This window comes from Lissotriton helveticus, chromosome 2_1 (genome assembly GCF_964261635.1).
Source record: "Lissotriton helveticus chromosome 2_1, aLisHel1.1, whole genome shotgun sequence".
NCBI lineage: Eukaryota > Metazoa > Chordata > Amphibia > Caudata > Salamandridae > Lissotriton > Lissotriton helveticus.
In genome coordinates this window covers 1,235,923,053-1,235,944,171 of record NC_136059.1, presented here as the reverse complement: position 1 = coordinate 1,235,944,171, position 21,119 = coordinate 1,235,923,053, and the positions used below count along the sequence as shown (strand labels likewise).

General features: G+C 49.7%; 1 protein-coding gene across 9 annotated transcripts in view; it reads left to right on the top strand.

Annotated features, from left to right (window-relative positions):
- Positions 1–21,119, top strand: part of LOC144818585 (uncharacterized) — a 285,727-nt gene that overhangs the window by 74,149 nt on the left and 190,459 nt on the right. For 8 of the 9 annotated variants that reach the window (XM_078676128.1, XM_078676129.1, XM_078676132.1 and 5 more), the window contains one exon: positions 10,396–10,659. The exons of the other annotated variant lie outside the window; for it this stretch is intronic. The gene's annotated coding sequence lies outside the window, so the exon portion shown is untranslated. The remainder of the gene's footprint in view (positions 1–10,395; positions 10,660–21,119) is intronic. 9 annotated transcript variants of the gene reach the window in all.

Genomic DNA, 21,119 nt, shown 5'->3' with positions numbered 1-21,119 from the left:
GCTGCTCTGCCCCAGGCCCTCATCCTGTTCCCAGCGCGACACCTCCCTTCTTCCCTTTCACGATCCCCGGCCCTTAGATGCAAACCCCCCTTTTTTCCCGTGTGCCCGTTTGTCTTCCCCGTTCCCAGGCCGACACCCAGCACTGCCGATACCATTCCTTGCCCCTCCCCGTACAATAGAAAGCTTCCCCCACCAAAGGATCCCCGGGTTGATCAAAGCCCCCACTCCATGAGATCCGATCAAACCCCCCACATTCCGTGAATCGGCGGAATATCCAGCTGCGCGATACTCATCACCTGTTGTGACTAGGGTGGGGACTTCAACTGTAAATGTGTGTGGGAACGGGCCCAAAGGGGAGTTCCGGGAATGTCTTTTCCATACATCAAAGCTTTAACATGAATATGTAATCTGCAATAAAGTCATAAAACAGTGTATAAGAGGCCAGGCCTCAGAAATGTAGTTAGAGCACCTCAGAACGATATCTTCTGCCCGTTTTGTTGTGTTCTCCTCCGGAGAGAATAAAAAACCTTGTTTCCTGCCTTCCAGTCTCCAGCGCCTGCCTCTTCATTGATTAAATAACTAGAGGGTCACAGAGGCAATACCGCCGGGCAAATACCGATTGTCCCCGACCCGTCCCAGGTTTAACAATTGGCGTCCCAAGCGTGGGGCCCATCAGCGACTCGTGGATCCAGTGGGAGAGGTCCCGACGACAGAGTGAACGACTGCAACGATCGGGAGAGCTCTTGCCCAATAGACCCTCGTCTGGCAGCCGATCATCCGAACTTCACTAGTTCCGAACAGACCTCTCTCGAGTGATCTACGGTCCTGACTGGGAACCATTAGGAGTGCCGTGAGAAATACGAGAAAAAGAGGACGAACGGGCGCTGGATTCGGAAGACAAGAAACTGTCCACACGGTCCGGGTAAGGTCGTGTAATCACGACAAGTTGCGAAATGATTGCTTGATTGTTTGATTGCTTGATTATTCATAAAATACTAGTATTACTCTTTGTTTGACCTATTTGGAGATTCACTGTCTGCACACGGAGAAACAGTAGGCTCCTTCTCTTTTGCAAACGGTGAAGGATAGGTAACGTAACCGTCGCGCCTATCTTTCTCCCCCACTGACTCTATTATTTCTTAACGGTTTTTGGGAGACTCCCCTCTCCCTCACTGATTAAACTGGGTTCTTTAACCCCGAACTACTGTTCACAGATTGTCTTCTGGAGATTCTCTGTCTGCAAACCGGAAACAACAGCTTCCTCTTTGCGGTTAGTGAAAGGGTAGAGGACGCAGACTTTTGCGCCCTACTTACTCTCCCCATTGTCCTTTTTCTATCCTATTTATTTATTTATTAATTGCTTGATTGTTCCGCGCTCTTGGTTACTCTTTTTTTTAATTTTTGTTCATGAGGTATTCACTGCCTGCAAACAACGTAGAATAGGAATATTCTGTCTAGTCTTTGCACCTAGTGATAAGATAGGCACTGCTGACTTATTAGTCCCTCGTTACGAGCAGTCATGTCTGTCTTCTCCCCATTGATTGATAATTGGTTCAGCCCGGACCGTGTATTAGAGGTGGACCATATAGCTCCACTAGAAGGCACCCCTAATAAGGACATGTTCATAAACTATGGATTAGTTACCATAGCCTATAATAAATTGTGGCACAGGTATACCAAAGAAAGTCAAGACAAACAGTGGCCACTGGCAGGATCCTTTGACCTTGATAAAATAGAAACGTTAGAAATAGCCCTTCGAAATAATAAGACAACGCCTATTATGCTCGACAGTCTCGGTATGTGGCGCAGAGAGGCTATGCAACGACAGAGAAAAGACGAGGACAAACCAAGTAGAGAAATATACCGACAGGACAACCCCAGGACACCGCTACCCACAAGTTATCCCCCGACACTACGCAAAAGACGACCAGACTTAGGGCCAGACCAATGCGCTTTTTGTAGATATGTCGGACACTGGAAAGCCCAATGCCCGACTCTACTGAGCGTGAGTAAAGGCAAAGGGCCGACAGGAACGACAGATCGGCAGTATGAGAAAAAGCGCGAGACAAAGAAGAACCCGACTTACATAGACAGACCAGATAGAACCACCACGTTTGATTATGCCCGATGGCACAGATTTCGCCAGGACAATTTCAGCGGCATGCTCAAGTTCTCCTAGGTCGGGCAACGTCAAGACGGGAACCCAGCCACGCTTTAAGATTCACAAACGGAAAGAGATAATTATGACCAATAACTGTTTTATATTCGTCTTGGGTCTTTGTATGTCGTACTTGTACTGCCCCCCCCCCCCGTCTGAGTTTGTGTGTATGTAATGTACGAATCTGCGTCATCCCTCTACACGTGTTTCCGTGTTACTCAACCTCTGTTAAGCAGAAACTTAGCATAAAAGCAACCTGGAAAGAAAGAAATGGTACAACAAAATCCGTAGACCATTGATGAACTTGAACTTTTAATTTAACACAGCAAACAAGAAATAATAACGGTAAACTGTAGAAAATGAAAGTCAAACAGAACATTCGCCCCCCCCCCATTCTGGAACCTTCCAAAGTAGGGCAGGGTTACGGCTACGCCCAACCAGCGGCAACCCATATAAGGCGGGCCCCGCTGCCAACTCTTGGTCAGGAAATCTTAACATATGGGGAAGCCGGAGGAGAGGCAGGGGCCAGCGGAGTCCAGCCGCAACGGCCCTAGGTAGTTTCCGGTAGTCCCGCCACATGCCTCCTCGGCCCAGCCGCAACGGGCCTGGATAGACTTGAGTAGTCCCGCCACATGTCCAGAGAAGAGCGAGGCACCTCTTCCTTTTCTCCTCCGCAACAGCCGCAGCAGCTCTGGGCGGCGGATGCCCTGTCCATACCCCTGCAGGAATGCGTCCAGGTCGGGCCGGGAGGGAGAGGCGACGCGGACGAGCCTCTCCCACCTCCACCGATAGGAGGTCTCCCAGCCCCCGGCCCAACGCCGAACACCCCCAGTCGGGCGATGGTGCCCATACTTGCACAGCACCGAACACACCATGGTGGCACCCCAGTATTTGCGCAGCACCGAACGTGCAATGGTGGCCATATTTTCGGAACACCGAACCTGCAATGACTGCACCGATACTCGTGCCGCGCCGAATGCGCGCCACAGGTGGCCATACTCCCACAGCACTGAGCACAAGACTTGGGGAACACCGGATGTGGAGAGACCTTCATGCGGGGCGATGAAAAAGAGCAGCATGGAGTGCACCGGGAGAAGGAGACGGCGCGAACGAGTCTCCCTCGCCCCCCCAGGTGGGGGCATCACAGCTGCACCCCAGCTGAACGTCCCGCTTTCACACAACAGGGACCTCTTCCTTTCACTCCGAAGGATCTCTTCCGCTCTTGCAAACTCGACGAGAGTGGCCCCTGTAGGGCCTCAAAATGGCGTCTGGGTCCGCTGGAAGGCGGGCCCCGGCCACTAGAGTAACTTTGACCAGCAATATAACTCGGACATTTGCCCACTGGGGCACGAGCCCCCATCTCCGACAGCATCTCCGCAGCCTTGAAGACCCTACAAAAGTCCCCGGCGGAACCTTCGGCCTCTGCAGGTTTCCGGTAAGGGACGGCTGCCTTGACCGCCAACGAAATAAACATGACATTGCCACTCCATCTGTTAGCATGAATTCTAGAACTGCCGAAAAGGACTCTGGTCCAAACTGCCAGTAATGGGAAACATTTCCCCCTGATGCTACTTCCGGACTGAGCCGGCCCCGCCCAAAATGGCGCCGGTATCAAGAGGGACTTGCAAACACCTCGTGGTGTTCCTTCGCACTAATATAAACTTGATGTTCTGAGACTTTATATGATCCTTTGTACACTTGGCTAGAAAAGACAAGGAGAGCTCACTCGACGAACAGTATGAAAGGATCCCGTTAAAAATGTTGATTACAAATGTACAATGTATTATATTTTTATAGCTGATGTATAACCTCATCTACGACGCACACATACAGTATGCATATAGGAAATCTGATTGCAACTATTATGATTATGCTTCTAAATTATGAAATTAATGCCCCCGAACCCCCAGCCAATTAATAGACGTTTTAGTTTCCTGCAAATGAATGAATAAAACTTTCCAATGTATTTATTTCCGCAAGACGACACTCCCACTGTACGCGCTTTAACCATTGCCATGTCCGACCAAATACGACTGCACCCTCATCATCCACGTACTGAAATGATTCCGAGAAATAAAGGTTTTCGAAACTATGGACGGGTATTGCATGCTTTATTTTAAAAAAATGTGGAATCGGTGGGAAAGTTCTTTTCTGTGCACCCTACTCTGCTCTCTCTTTAAGGTTGAAAGAAGATGGTTGCCCAGCCCTGGAGGACGGATCGGATCGACAACACGACACTCTGCCTTCAAAGTACGCGACTGACTCATGAACTCTCGCGTGGAGGAAGACCTTGACTTCCAAGGATGGGTAAAACGAACGGTGTAAATGAGGGAATGTAAAAGGAGGGTGAAATGAAATGATGTAAACGTTATAAAGTACAACGTTCCAAGGTATCAGGGAACGGAGCTGACCCAAGAACCGAAGAACCTTAGAACGCCACAGCGTTGAAGGAGGTTTAAGGATCCCGATAGTGAGATACGTCCTTTGACTAGATACCTCGCACTAGGCACCTCTGGTTTCCTTTTCACGTTCCCCGCACACGACCTATATGGACACACTGCCCCCCCCCCCGACTCCAGAAACCATATCCCCGGGGACTCTGCCCCGAGGAGGGAAGACGAGTAAGAGGTGAGTAAAGGACTCTTGAATACATGTATTTAAATATGCGCGAATGCTGTTCCCTCCCCATCCCCCTTTTTTCCTCCCTCTGCAGGTTACATCAGAAATTACAGCCGAGGTGTGGCGAAGATCTGAAGCCTTGCCATGTCTAATACACGAAGCAGACTAGCGCCGCAAGGTGGTGCCTAAGCACGCCTGCAAACTACTCACGTATCGAACAAACCCGAAAAATTAGCACGACCTGATAAAAAGTGATCACCCTTAAACCAGACCGGACGAATGAACCCATGTCACGCATGATGCGAAACTGAGAGAATGTGTGTGTGTGACCGAGGCGCTGACCCAACTGGTCGAAGGACCGAGAATGCGAGAAAATGCGACAAAATGGTACCTCCTCTCTTCTTTCCTTTTCTCAAGGCACGTCCCCTCTACCCTGTCTAATACTCAAACTGCATGATTACAAGATCCTAACGCAGACCCGTGAATGTCCTTTACTGTGTAATGCACTAAATAGCCTTTCTTGACTACACTGCCACCCTCTCTGTTGCACGTGTACTATTTAGCCTGCCGTTGCACTCTCTCTCTCTCTCTCTCTCTCTCTCTCTCTCTCTCTCTCTCTCCTTCTATTTTTTTTGCACTCCCACTCTTCCGAGCGATTAGCCCCGAAATTGGCAGACTGCCACCCCTAGCGCACCACCTAATTGGCTTCAAATACCGTCAGTATTTGCACAAAAACTTGTCTTTAATACAATCACCCTGAGACCGTGTCATTACCTCTCCTTTTCCGCTAGAAGTCAATGAACCGAGGTTGGACCGTAAGGGAAAGGACAGGTAAGACGACAGAGGTTCCCTAATCTGGCCCGTAATAAGGGAACTACATGTCAACGGCTCCTATGGTATAAAACAAGGACCTCAGAATACGCGACCCTCCTCGCCCCGAATTGTCGCAATACCCAAACAGGAAAAATGATCACCCCTGTTACATCCCCTGTATCAGCCACTCCAAACTGGAGTTATGAAACTACCCCTCATTCCCGGTTGGGAGGAATGGGTCGATTTACGCCCTTACCACAAGTTTCTATGTCCCTAGTTGTCTCCCATAAAACCCCTGTCTTTTCTGATTAAGTACTCAGGCCGTAGGAAGCTACGTAGGAACCAGAATGATGTTTTACAAGGTTAAAAGACTAGACCAAAGTGAAGAAGTCGTTGAAATGAACCCTGTTTAGTTGAAAAACAGGACGCATTGATAAAAAGAACTGTTTAGCCTATGTTCGTCCCACAGCAAAATATCTGTTTAGTACCATGTCGATAGCACACAGTACCCTTGGTAAATATAAAGCCCTGGAGAACGGCATAACTTTGTCAAGCCCGTCTTACGAAGGTGGGTCTCCATCAGATAAACTGTCGAAACTGTAATAAATAATTATGAAGGAAAGCCATAATACCTCCAACAGGCCCGTCATCGGTCATTTATATGTTAGTTGTGAACCCTAAAATAACGGACGTTTTCATTTCTATCTGAAGCTGGGAGAGAAATAGACTTTTGTGATTTCCTTCCTCTGCAAATTCTCTAAAGACTGTCTTTTCAAACTCGTTTAAGGGTACGGCTGTCAGGAGAGAGAAGGACCGGATGTGGGAGCACGAGGCCTGACTGCAGACTATGGAACACCTACGACATGGGCCAAGGCGAGACCGCGACAGAACAGAGCTACAGGACGAGGCACTACCTCCAGCAAAGTGAGAAGAAAGGGCTAAACTGATGCCCCCGCTCTATGTTCGAATGTGTGCCGAAAGGTCCCCGCTCTCCAGACTCGGTCTTGAGCCCGCCCATCTGAAGTCTCTCGTTCCCCTAGTTTGTTCCTAATTTGGCCTTGCTCCATCCCCCTTTTTCTCCGACCTACCCTATGGACTGTTTTGTACGCTCTTCTTCCATCTGAACTTTCTGACAATCACCTCAAAGGACACAGGGCGAAAAGGACCTTTCCGACCAGAAACGCGAGGAAAGGGTCGTGCCCTGCAACGCAGAACTTAGAATAGAGCTGGACTTGTAGCTCCACCGCCGGTGCTCCACAGCGCCAACGAAAGACAACAAAGAATAATGAGAACTCGTTAACTTCGAACATTTGACATCCTCAATCACCGTTTCTGCTATGCCTCATTTCTCTCCCAGCCGCCATTGTATTGATCATGCTCCAATCCGAATCTGATATATGTAATAACCTACCAGTTCACGTTATGAAATGTACTTGCTGCTCTCGCTACAGAATCGTTTTTGTATTACATTTCTATGACTTTCCTGCTAAAACAAATTGATCAAAGTCTATCAAATAGGTCCACCTCCTAAAACTAGAAATGTTAAAATGTATTGTTTACAACTCTTTTCATCTAGGGTTCCTACCGTTTTCTTTCTCATGCCCACCACAATAGAACCGAGTAGAAAATGAACCAGCAAGATGTCTTGAATATGTTAAAGGGAGGACTGTTGAAAATTAGTACGGTTTGGTGAACATTATCTGCGCCATCTTGCCTCTTCCCCTGATGCCACACTTTTGTCGTGCGCACCCGCCATTTTAAGATGCCTTGATCAGAGCGAACCCTTTTGCATGCCGCTGGCCCCTGATATAGCCCTTCGCCCTCACTAAGCCTGCACGCTGACCAACCCCCCTGCTTGCACCTGCCTTGAATCATAAACCCCTCTTCGGCGCTGCTCTGCCCCAGGCCCTCATCCTGTTCCCAGCGCGACACCTCCCTTCTTCCCTTTCACGATCCCCGGCCCTTAGATGCAAACCCCCCTTTTTTCCCGTGTGCCCGTTTGTCTTCCCCGTTCCCAGGCCGACACCCAGCACTGCCGATACCATTCCTTGCCCCTCCCCGTACAATAGAAAGCTTCCCCCACCAAAGGATCCCCGGGTTGATCAAAGCCCCCACTCCATGAGATCCGATCAAACCCCCCACATTCCGTGAATCGGCGGAATATCCAGCTGCGCGATACTCATCACCTGTTGTGACTAGGGTGGGGACTTCAACTGTAAATGTGTGTGGGAACGGGCCCAAAGGGGAGTTCCGGGAATGTCTTTTCCATACATCAAAGCTTTAACATGAATATGTAATCTGCAATAAAGTCATAAAACAGTGTATAAGAGGCCAGGCCTCAGAAATGTAGTTAGAGCACCTCAGAACGATATCTTCTGCCCGTTTTGTTGTGTTCTCCTCCGGAGAGAATAAAAAACCTTGTTTCCTGCCTTCCAGTCTCCAGCGCCTGCCTCTTCATTGATTAAATAACTAGAGGGTCACAGAGGCAATACCGCCGGGCAAATACCGATTGTCCCCGACCCGTCCCAGGTTTAACAGTAGTACCGAAATTATTTAGTTTAGATTAAGGGCCTGAGACATACATTATCACAGTAAAACAGGCCTCAAACAAATGCCCTTGTATTCTTCCGTCAAGCACAAACTCCTGCCACGACGAACCACCAGCCCAACACAAGACATGACCCCTGCCGACATAAAAATCTCGCCCACAGGAGCATTCACTACGCTCCTGGGCAATGGACAGGTGGCTTAATTACTTTATGTATAATTGTTCCATTGTGAATATTGTGTTTACCATCGCTCAACATAATTTATTATCCCATTCATGATGGTGAACGGGATAACAACATGGTAGCCTCACACATGCGACACCTTGATGCCACACCCATGTTCATTACCATATTGTGCTCTATGCAGTCCCCTTAGGCCTACTGGAACAAACGAGACCCACCTTTAGACCCAAACTGATTAAGATGCGGCTATTCTGCAGTCAGCCTGGACGGTGGTGTTCACCCAGCTGCAACATCTCGCACACTGCTGACGCTGGAGAACATAAGTGAATGGCATGAGCCTCAATCGAGTACCGGAGCCCAATGAGATGACGACATCCATGCAATGCAAGGAATTGCTCTGGTCATTGGAATTTACCAGTGACAGCCTCATGTTCTTACCGGGCGAAAGACACACATGCAACCCGCCTGCAGCGTGACTTCAGACAAATTGTACGCCAAGGGATCCGTTTTTCATTCATACCTCACACACTGTTGTTACGATGCGATACCAATACATTTTGGGGGATTTATAATGCTGTGTGACAAGACTTATCTCTTCCAGTCTGCCTTCATTACCCAAAGCAGATAGACAAGGCCATGAAATGGACTGACTCAGAGGCTGCCTCAGACACCACCTGCCCTGTGGCCTGATGGCCCCCGGCCTACACAAAAACACAATTCAGGCACAGGGTTTTTAAACCAGACCACATAGCACCAATAACCGTCCCCCTATGCGCATTATCCAAGCTGATCTGCAAGCCCATTTCCTAACCAAATCAGAGGACGGGCGGACAGCAATGCCGTAGGTCATCCTCAATGTTGCTCGCGCTGTGCCACACAAACCTTGAGCGTACCTCCTGGAGGGACTTGAACTGCAGCAGCCCCGCTGCACCACAGAATAGGCATCTCCGCTTGGTGGCCCGCTGAATCATCCGCACTGCAAAAGGGGGCATAGCCAGGGCGGGCACCAGCGCACCATCCTGTCTACCAGGCAAGAGGGACCACAATTCCTGCCCATGATCACAGACGCCGCGACCATACACCGGCTCAGCTCTCAAGTTGGTAAAGCAGGCTTCATTTTGATAGGGGGCTAAGAGACACCGCCACGCTCCTCAATTGTTCCCTCTCACTCCCAAAACTGCACTATTGCCCCACATGACCGCAAGTAGGCCGGAGACCCAACCCTAAAGGAGGAGGTACCTCCTATCAAAACCTTACTTGAGGAAGTCTCTCTTGCTGAAATTCAGATTGGGTATTGGCTTTCAGCAGTGCTAGTTGAGGATACGGGTGGAGCCAGTAGAGTAAGTGGGTGGAGCCAGTAGAGGAAGTGGGTGGAGCCAGGAGTAATGGGTGTGGCCTTACCCCAAAAAATGTGAGCACCTGGATTTAATATTAGGCATGGGCAGTGGCTGCCTTACAGCCTCTTAGAAAACACAGCTGGTGTGATTAACACTGCAATGTACAGACACTGCTTGACATGACCTAGGGTTTTAGGAATTAATCTTCATTTCCATTCTGGAGACAGGCCTGTATAATTATCTACTGCCCTTGATGACCCTGCTAGGCCATTTGCGTTGGCGCTACGGTGAGTCATTTCAGTTTCTTTCATACTGCTACTGTTGTTGCTGAATTTTGCACCCAGCCTGCATTTTGGTGGGATCCCATATGTGCTGCAGTAATCTGCCCACTGTCATCTCAGTACTTGGAGCCATGGAGGCCCAAGCCAGCTACTGTTTCTAACTGGAAACTTGATATGCAGGTCTGTATGCTTTTCATTTTAGGGATCGGATGTTTTAGTCATGACTTGTATGCTTTTTAGCATGCATGAAAATGTACTTACACTCACTGCTTATCCCTGTCCTCTGCCTTCTCCTCACCTACATCTCATGCTTCTCTCTTCTGTCTTCCTTTTTCCATTACAGTATGCTTCTTTTTACTCCCTTCTAGCCTCTTAAATGCACCCTTCTTCCTTACCCACTCCACTTCCCATTGCATGTATTATATTGTTCTCTCTTTCCTTTCCCTTCTATGCAGTCTGCACTTCATCTGCTTCCAGAACTGGTTGGCTGTCATGACCCAACAACGCCCCCCATGCTTCATTTTACTCGTGGCCTCCTGCAGAGTAGGACTGGGTTGAACGCTTTTGCATGAGCTGCCTTTTGGTATCCAGTTCCGGTCCTGCTTAACTTCACAAAACCAGACTCGCCTCGCACCTACCCTCCCCTCCAATACTGTCATCAGGGAAGGCAAACAAGTAAACTTTCCCCTCAAGTCTGCCAACATGCACCAAAAGCCGAGGTAAGATCGTAGTTGCCCTTACTCAGGGCTTTAAGTCAGATAAATAAACTGGGGGAAGGGAGGGGGGCTCTCATAAGGAACTTGGCTGATGTAATGAAGGGCATTGTTTAACCCCTTGGCCGCGGCAGTAATTCCGCCGCGGCGCTAGGGGGCAGGGGGGCCGCGCGGCGCCGCCATGCTCGTGACGGAACCATTCCTTCACGAGCCACGGTGGCACTGTGCTTGTGACGGAATGGTTCCGTCACGGCCCCGCCAGCTCAATAAAACACGCCGCGAAGGTGCGAAATCAGCGCCGCACAGGCGCGCCCGCCTGGCCGTGACGGAACCATTCCCTCACCAGCACAGCCCCACCGTGGCTCCTGACGGAATGGTTCCGTCACGAGCACGCAAGGGGTTTAAATACTTAAGCTAAAAACCTGTACTTAGTATAGTGTGCTGCCCCGAATGGTATTTTGCTGCTTCTGTCCATTCGTCCAGCTATATAACACAAAAAGTAACATTACACCTACAAGAAGTCTGGGCTTTTGGCTTTGTCAATGGTCGTAAATTGCATAAGATAAATCAGCAACATCTATGACTTCGCTGTATATCATTTTGAAATTGTTTCAGGTTCTGTGCGAGAGGTTGAGGTGTAAGGCGAGAGCTGACGGGTTTCAAGGTGAGAAGGCAGGTTCGAGGCTCACCTTGGCTCAAAATCCTGTGATTCAAAACATCGATATGACCATATATGGTGGAGATCCTGTAAAGCGCTACAAGTTTGCGCTGTGTAAAACTTAAAAAGGAGTTTCTTTCAGATTACATCAAAAGCAGTGACGGTTGCAAGGTTATTATTTTTTTTTTCACCCTGAGGGTAATAATGGAGAGCCTGATATGGACACGTTTCAGCACCTGCTTTTAAGAATTGCTGGTGCTATGCACCGGCCAGACCTGGCCCACTTAAAGGCCTGCCTTTACTCTCCTTCCTAGGCCCCTCCTGTGTAGTGCAGCCAAGGATGAGAGAGCGGCCTTAACTTGCAAGAGCGTAGCCGTCTGGCATTTGCTCTGTCACAGTAGAGGACTAGTGACATCAGTCAGGCCCCTAAGTTGCCAGATGCGTGACCAGTGAAGAAAGAGTAGTGTGGCTTAGCAGGGGTTAGTCAAGCTTTCTGTGCCAGAGGAGGGGCCGGCAAAGATCTACAACTCGTCAGTGGGCGTGGCTCTGAATCCGGCTCTGATCTTGTGGCGAGCAGCCAGTGAAGCCCTTTGTGTTGCTGAGGGAGCAGCGGCAGAGTGACTTGAGGGTGGCGGGCCTGCCAGCTCCCCTGGCTTTCACTGAGGCTGAGCGCCTTAAGTAAGTGAAGCAGCAGCCTGTCTGGGCAGTGAAGAGGTGCTGCATGCCTAGAAAGGGTGGAAAGTAAGTGGGGTGGTACCTGCCTGAGGTGTTCATCAAGGGTGTGATGCCTGACATGGGGGATTTGGGGGTTATCGCCTGCATTTAATTCTGAGGAAGAAGGCTGCCTGCATGTGGAGCTTGGAAGGGGTGATGGCATTGCCCCTCGATAACTTATGCCTCTCCGGTGTAACTAGGGAACTTCTAAGAGGCTGAATCTATTTCTGAGAGTCAGCAGATCTTAGTAGTTTATTTCAAAGAAGCTTAATGTGGAAACATTCTAGCCCTCGATAATCCCTGAAATATATTGTTGTGTTGTAACTATTTCAAACCCCCCAGTCTTTTTCTTCTGTAACTACTCCTGCAAAACAAGTCACAATGATTCTGCATAACTCCCTAACAGTCTTACTTACTCCAGTATTGGAACTTTCATAGATTCACATGCCTGAATCATTCCCCGTCGTCGAGACGGGAGTCTCCGGTATATAAAAAAGTAGTACTTAGTAGTATAGCAAACTGAAAAGAGGCCTAGGCCCATTTCCCTTTTGCAACCCATAGCCTTTGTTATGTAAAAAAGGCCCAAACTTTTCCCTGAACCAATCAGAGCTCCTCACCCTCTAGAACACTCCTGAGAGAACCTTCTGCCCCTCAGATTTTTCTACCGCACGTTGTGCTAGGGAGTCTCCTTTGAGCTCTGCTCAAACTCTTTACTTCTACAGTATTTTGACTTGGATTTGAGGTTTTTACATCAACCATGTCTGAGAACGAGAAAAAAGGATTATTTAGAGCTTGTTCAACCTGCTCCAAGAAGAGGCTTTATACAGATGACCCTCACAAGGACTGCATCTACTGTCTCTACCCAGACCATAAGGCAGCAGATTGTAAGGTATGTCGTACCTTTTCAAATAAGACCTTGAGAGATCGTGAGGGAAGGCTACTGATCTGGCTTCAGAAAGTCAAAGCCAGGAAGGAAATCCTCTCAAGTGATAGTGAGGAGGAATCTGTGGCGTCTAAGAGATCTCAGAAGAGAAGTAGATCTCCTCAGACACATTCCTTAGGGGAAAGACCTGAGAAGGCCCCAAAAAAGACCACTCCAGGGTCTTCAGGGCGCAGTCCCTCAAAATCCCCTTCAGTCTCATCTAAGGGGAAGAAGGGATCTGCTGGTGAGGTGAAAGGAGCAAAATCCACCTCAGATCCACCACAGTCACCTCAGAAGATCAAGATTACCATCAAACGATCTTCTTCTGCGCTTTCTGAGGAGAAATCAACTCCGTCGACGGGACCGTCGACTAAAAAGGGGCCATCGACGACGACGAAAACACCTCTGTCGTCAACGAAGAAGGAGAAGGCTGGTGAGAAAACAGCGTCGACGATTTCATCGTCGGCGACTTTATCGTTGACGGTTTCACCGTCGATGAAGGCGTTGACGACCGTGTCTACGACAGCGTCGACGGCGGCAGCGTCGACGGCGGCAGCGTCGACGGCGACAGCGTCGACGACGGCAGCATCGACGAGGACTGTGTCGACGACGGCAGTGTCGACGAGGACGTCGACAAGAACAGCGTCGATGGTCACTAGAACGTCGACGGTAGCGTCAACGACAATGACTTGGTCGACGACGGCGATGGGAATCTCGTCGACGGGCTCGTCGATGAGGGAAAAAACACCAGAAAAAAGGTTGGTGCCTTCGAAAAAACCTATAACACCTGAGGTTACATCTCCAAGCAAGGTCTCCCCATTGCTACCGTCTCACTTACTGGAGGAGGAAGATTCAGAGGAAGATGATGAGTATGGTATTGCCAGTAGCCCTTCGCAATTACAGGTCAAGTGCCAAGAATACGATTCTGAGGAAGAATATGGGGGTTATCAAGAACAACCCCAAAAACAACACCGATATCGACAACAGCAACGAGAGGAGATGACCAGTGTACCATCCTCTTTGTTGAAGGATCTCCAAGGAATGTTGGAGGATTATAAGAAGAGATACCCAGCGACTCCAGTCGCTCAACAGGCCATAGAGGCTACTCCACGTCCACGTTCGGTTCCAGGAACTCCGATTCGTAGGAGAGAGATTGTGCCGGAACCTACTGTTAGGTCCCCACCACCGACAACACACCACGATACCTCGGATGAGGATCAGGAGGATCGTGAGATTGCGGACACAAGTGCAGAATGGCATGATTATATCGCCCCATCACCTGCAACTCCTCCGCAGAGGCCAGTGGACTCTCCACCGGAGTACATTGGTGGATTTCATAATCTGATGGAGAGAGCCACTAAGAGGTTTGCACTGACCATGACAGAGGAGAAAACTGAATGTTTTCTATATGACTTTAAAGAGTCGTATCGGAGATCTGTACGATCTCTACCTATAGTGTCTCATATCTGGAAAGAAGGATTGAAGGTCATGGAGACGCCAGCGACGGTAACACCGGTTCTGGCCAGACTGGATAAAAAGTATAAAGCACCGGATGATGCTCCATCTTGCCTTTTGGGTCATCCTAAACCGGATTCTGTTATCACGCAGGCGGCACAACAGAAATCCAGGAACCCATCTGCTCCGATTGCAACACCTCCAGACAAAGAGGGCAGAAGGTTGGATAACGCAGGGAAGCGTTTTTCATTAATGTCTGCTCTATTTGTAAGAGCCGCTAATGCCCTTGCTATATTGGGGAGGTATGACAGGCAGATGTGGTGCGACCTGTCTCCATATGTTAACCTGGTGCCAGATCCAGAAAAGCAGGAGGCGAAGAAAATTCTTATGAAGGAGAGATGACTTCGGCTGAAGTCATAGACTGCGCTATGGATATAGCGACCACAGCATTTAGATCCCTGGGAGGAGCTGCGGTCCTGCGCAGGCAAGGTTGGCTGCGAGCAACAGCATTTAGGCCGGAGGTGCAAAACAGAACAAGGGGTTTTACTCCCGTTTTTTTCTTATCAAGAAAAACAAGCTCCAGTGGCGCCCCATTCTGGATCTCAGATCCTTAAACACCTATCTCAAGAAACAATCTTTCAGGATGGTATCCCTACAGGACATCCTTCCGTTATTAAACCCAGGAGATCATATGACCACATTGGACCTACAAGACGCGTATTTCCACGTGCCAATACATCCTGCACACAGGCAGTACCTTTGGTTCTGGGTAGGCGGAAGACATTACCAATTCAGGGTGCTGCCATTCGGCTTGAAGTCAGCGCCAAGAGTTTTCACGAAATGCCTGGCTCCAGTGGCGGCTGTGTTGAGGAAGCAAAGACATCAAATATTTCCGTACCTCGACGACTGGTTAGTCAAGGCACCATCAAAGACACAGGCCAGAGCGTCGACACAAGCTTGCATAGACTTATTCGCCAATTTAGGATTGACTCTAAACGAGGGAAAGTCAAACCTCCACCCAGCAAGAGTGATCACATTTCTGGGGGCAATATTGGACACGGAATGCAACAAAGCGTTTCCCTCCGAGGAAAGACAGCTGAGGATTGTGTCCCTCTTCCAAGACTTGGGAAAAAGAAATTCTCTTTCAGTCCGCAGGTACAAATCCTTGCTGGGCACAATGTCCTCTTGTATTCCACTGGTACTTTGCTGCAGGTTAAGGATGAGACCATGGCAAGAACAGATAGATCTCCAATGGCGTCATGCGGAGACATCCTTCGACGATACAATAAAGGTGACACCAGTCATGCTGCAGGCAAAGTGGTGGACGCAAAAGGCAAATGTGTCTCAAGGACTGACGTTTCTAGCAAGAGCAGCTCTGCTAGTGGTAACGACGGATGCGTCGTTAGAAGGATGGGGAGCTTTCCTTCAGGACCTTCAGGTCAGCGGCCGTTGGAAGGCAGAGGAGCAGCAATTACATATAAATCTGCTGGAACTCAGGGCGATCCGCTTGGCATTACTGGCTTTTCTGCCAAGGATAAAAAGTGCGCCGGTGTTGATAAGAACAGACAACACTACGGCAATGCATTATGTAAACAAGCAAGGGGGAACAAGATCTCTCTCCCTGTCTCAGGAAGCCCAGGAGATATGGGAATGGGCTATTCAGCAGGGAATATAATTGACAGCATAACACCTCCCGGGGGATCAAAACGTCAAAGCAGATACTCTGAGCAGGCTAAAATTGTCCTGCCATGAATGGGAGCTAGACCAGGAGATCCTGGACAGCGTCTTTCGGAGATGGGGAACACCGATGGTGGACCTCTTCGCAACAAAGGAAAACAGAAAATGCCAGTACTTCGCAAGCTGGCTTCCCCAGAGGGGATCTTGGGGGAATGTGTTTTCCATGGCATGGTCCGGCATCTTTGCCTACGGTTTTCCTCCAATTCCTCTTCTCCCCCGCATACTGGTGAAGATCAAGAAAGAGCCGTGCAGGCTGATCCTAGTAGCCCCGTGGTGGCCCAAACAACACTGGTTCACGGAACTGCTGCTACTGTCGGAGGACCGTCCAATTCGGTTCCGCTTGATTCCATCGCTTCTGACAATGTCCAAGGGGCAGGTGCGCCATCCGGACCCTTGCGATTAGCAGCCTTTCTCCTGAACACTGTGAGTTTAGCCATCTGAACATCTCACATGAATGTAGGGAGATCCTGTCCAAGGCCAGAGTGGAGAGTACCAACAAAACCTACAGAATGACATGGAAGAGGTTTTGTCTGTGGTGTAAGAGGCATGATGTTCACCCTCTTACTGCTGCACCTCATCAAATTATACCTTACATTCTGCTGTTAGCAAAGTAAGGATTAGCACACGCCTCCATCAAGGTGCATTTGGCTGCGTTATCCCGCTACAGGAGATCATCGTCAGGCCCATCTTTATGGTCCTCAAGGATTATCAAACAATTCATGAAAGGGATATTCAGAGTCTTTCCACCAGTAAAGCCTCCACCACCTTTATGGAATCTGAATATTGTACTCTCTCAATTGATGAAGCCACCATTTGAACCAATACACAGGGCAGACCTGAAGTTCTTGTCCTGGAAAGTGGCTCTTCTCATTGCATTGACTTCAGCGAGAAGAGTAGGTGAACTACAAGCGCTCACGATTCAGGAGCCTTTCTTGCAACTTCAAGAGGATAAGATGATTCTCAGGACAAACCCGAAGTTCATTCCGAAGGTGCCAACTGATTTTCATTTGAACGAACCATTGGTGCTGAAGCGTTTCTTTACTCATCCATCAACAGCGGCAGAAAGAGTATTACACTCGCTGGACGTTCAGAGATGTTTGAAATTTTACTTGAAAGAAACTAAGGCGTTTCGCAAGTCTTCCCAGTTATTCGTCGCCTTCAGCGCACCCAGGAAAGGTTTCCCGCTGTCAAAGAGGGGAATTGCCGCCAGATGGATTTCCAGTGCAATTGTCTACTGTCATCAAGCTGCTGGAAAGCCTTTGAATGCACGAGTCCGTGCCCATTCCACGAGGGCAGTGGCCACATCCACTGCATTGTTTGGAGGAGTGCCAATCCAGGATATCTGCAGAGCAGCAACCTGGGCATCTACGCACACCTTAACCAGGCACTACTGCTTGGAGACAGCCGCAGAATCGGATGCGGCGGTGGGGGAGGCGGTACTGCGGAATATCATCCAGTAACGGTGAGCCTTTCTTGCATCCCTCCATCCGTAATTTCTTTTGTTTACAAAGTCACATTTTATATAAGTATGTATATATGTATATGCGATTATGCTTCATTTTCTAATGGTATTGCATGATTATGTAATGTATCAGGAAAATGTGCTTTGTTTTTTCACTGCTCGCTATTCTGATTCAGGCATGTGAATCTATGAAAGTTCCAATACTGGAGTAAGAAAACAAGTTACTTACCTGTAACTTTAGTTCTCCAGTATTGGAATCTTTCATAGATTCACATGCACCCACCCTCCTCCCCTGAGAGGCTCACCTCGGATTTAGCACAAGAAGTGTGTTATATGCACAAGTGCGCGAAAAATCTGAGGGGCAGAAGGTTATCTCAGGAGTGTTCTAGAGGGTGAGGAGCTCTGATTGGTTCAGGGAAAAGTTTGGGCCTTTTTTACATAACAAAGGCTATAGGTTGCAAAAGGGAAATGGACCTAGGCCTCTTTTCAGTTTGCTGTACTACTAAGCACTACTTTTTTATATACCGGAGACTCCTGTCTCGACGACGGGGAATGATTCAGGCATGTGAATCTATGAAAGATTCCAATACTGGAGAACTAAAGTTACAGGTAAGTAACTTGTTTTCTTACTGTGCCACAACATGCCTGTAATTTACTGTTAGGCGCTTTGATGCCTCATGGGTTCATGGCGTAACTGAGGCAGGGTGAGGTGATTATTTGTGATGGCTACTTTAAGGGGTAATACGTGATTGATGAATGGTGGGTATAGTCCGTACCACTGAAATCATCTGATTTTTCCACCGCAGTGTTTTCCATACAAATATTGCTTACAGTCCTCATCAATGTAGCATCTCCACCCGATTTAAGAGCCCTATTTAAGAGCCCGATTTAAGAGCCCTATTGAACACCCCATGTACCACATAATCTTTTCTGACCGATCTATCCACAAGAGCCACACCGCCCTCCACCTCAAAAACATGCAACTTTTGAGCAACTCCTTATCTCAACTAGACTTCAGGGCCGGATGCACTCTGGCATTTGTCCGACGGGCGGCTGGGGGGGGTGGGTTCAGTGGTGGGGACAGAGCTGTTTTCAGAACTGGTTGGCTGTCATGACCCAACCACGCCCCTATGCTCCATTTTAGTCTTGGGCCTCCTGCAGAGTAGGACTGGGTTGAAAGTTTTTTGCTAGAGCTGCCTTTGTTATCCAGGTCCGGTTCTGCTAGACTTCACAAAACCAGATTCACCTTGCACCTACCCACCCCACTAATACTGTCATCAACAGAAGGCAGCAACCCCTAAAAATGGATTCCCACCAACTACCACAATTTATGAGAGGGGAGATTGATGCCCTCGGGAAAGGCGAAAGAGTAAACATTCCCATAAATTCTGCATGACGGACCAAAGGGCCAATCCGGGATCAGCCTGGGCTTCACAGTCTTGGACCGAACCACGTGCACCAAAGCCGAGGTAAAATCGTAGTTGCCCTTACTCTTTTTCCAAGGGCCCTCCTGTGCAGTGCAGCTGAGGATGAGAGAGCGGCCTTAACTTGCAAGAGCGTAGCCGTCTGGCATTTGCTCTGTCACAGTAGAGGACTAGTGACATCAGTCAGGCCCCTAAACTGCCAGATGCTTGACCAGGAAAGAAAGAGTAGTGTGGCTTAGCAGGCGTTAGTCTAGCTTTCTGTGCCAGAGATCTACAGCTCGACAGTAGGCGTGGCTCTGAATCCGTCTCTGAACCAATGGCCAGCAGTCAGTGAAGACCTTTGTGTTTCAGAGGGAGCAGCAGCAGAGTGACCTGAGAGTGGCTGGCCCTGCCAGCTCCACTGGCTTTCACTGAGGCCTGAGCGACTCAAGTAAGTGAAGCAGCAGCCTGTCTGGCAGGTGAAGAGGTAATGCATGCCTGGAAAGGTTGGTACCTGCCTGAGGTGCTCTTCAAGGTGGCGATGCCTGGCATAGGGGACTTGGGGGTTATCGCCAGCTTTGAAGTCTGAAGGAGAAGGCTGCCCTCATGTGGAGCTTGAAAGGTGTGATGACATTGCCCCATAATAACCTATGCCTCTCCAATGTAATTAGGGAACTCCTAAACGGCTGAATCTGTTTCTGATAGTCAGCTAGCAGATCTTAGTAGGTAATTTCAAAGAAGCTTAATGTGTACACATTCTATGCCTGGAAAATCCCTGACATATATTTGGCCCGATTCGGATGTCGTGCCGAAGGCCCTCACAGATGCGTCCGGAGCTGGACAGTACAACTGACTCGTACTCCCTTCCCTCACTCCCTTCCTTTCCCTCACCCCTTCCCTCACTCCCCTTTCCTCTCTCCCCTTCCCTCTCTCCCCTTCCCTCTCTCCCCTTCCCTCTCTCCCCTTCCCTCACTCCCCTTCCCTCACTCCCCTTCCCTCTCTCCCCCCCTCTCTCCCTCCCTCCCCTCTCTCCCTCCCTCACTCCTCCCCTCACTCCCTCACCCCCATTCCCTCACCCCCTTCCCTCACTCCCCTTCCCTCACTCCCTCACCCCTTCCCTCACTCCCTCACCCCCCCTTCCCTCACTCCCTCACCCCCCTTCCCTCACTCCCTCACCTCTCTCCCTCACCCCCCTTCCCTCACCCCCCTTCCTCACTCCCCTTTTCTCACTCCCCTTCCTCACTCCCCTTCCTCACTCCCCTTCCTCACTCCCTCCCCTTCCCTCACTGCCTTCCCTCACTCCCCTTCCCTCACTCCCTCCCTCACTCCTCTTCCCTCACTCCCTCCCTCCTCTTCCCTCACTCCCTCCCTCTCTCCCTCACTCCCTTCCCTCACTCCCTTCCCTCACTCCCTCACTCCCCTTCCCTCAATCCCCTTCCCTCACTCCCTTCCCTCACTCCCCTTCCCTCACTCCCCTTCCCTCACTCCACTCCCTCACCCCCTCCCTTACTCCCCTTCCCTCCCTCACTCCCCTTCCCTCCCTCACTCCCCTTCCCTCCCTCACTCCCCTTCCCTCTCTCCCTCACTCCCTACCCTCTCTCCCTCACTCCCTACCCTCTCTCCCTCACTCCCTTCCCTCACTCCCTCCCTCCCCCTCCCTCCCTCACTCCCCTTTCCTCACTCCCCTTTCCTCACTCCCCTTTCCTCACTCCCCTTTCCTCACTCCCCTTCCCTCACTCCCTCCCCTCTCTCCCTCCCTCACCTCCCGACCCTCCCCTCCCGTCCCTCCCCTCCCTCCCTTCCCTCACTCCCTCACTGCGTCTCCCTCCCTCTGTCGCCCTCCTCCCTCTGTTGCCCTCCTCCCTCTGTCTGTCTCCCTTTCTCTGTCTCCATTTCTCTGTCTCCCTTTCCCTCCCTCTGTCTCTGTCCCTCTACCTCCCTCTGTCACCCTCTGTCATCTCACCCTGCCTGTGTGTCACTGAGCTGAGACAGCTTCCCCAGCCAGCTTCCCCAGCACGCACAGACACACAGCCCTACCCGAGCCTTCACAGGTCTTTAAAAAGACCATTTGCATGTAAATGGAGCTTTGCTGTATTTCACCTCCTTTTAGCGCCC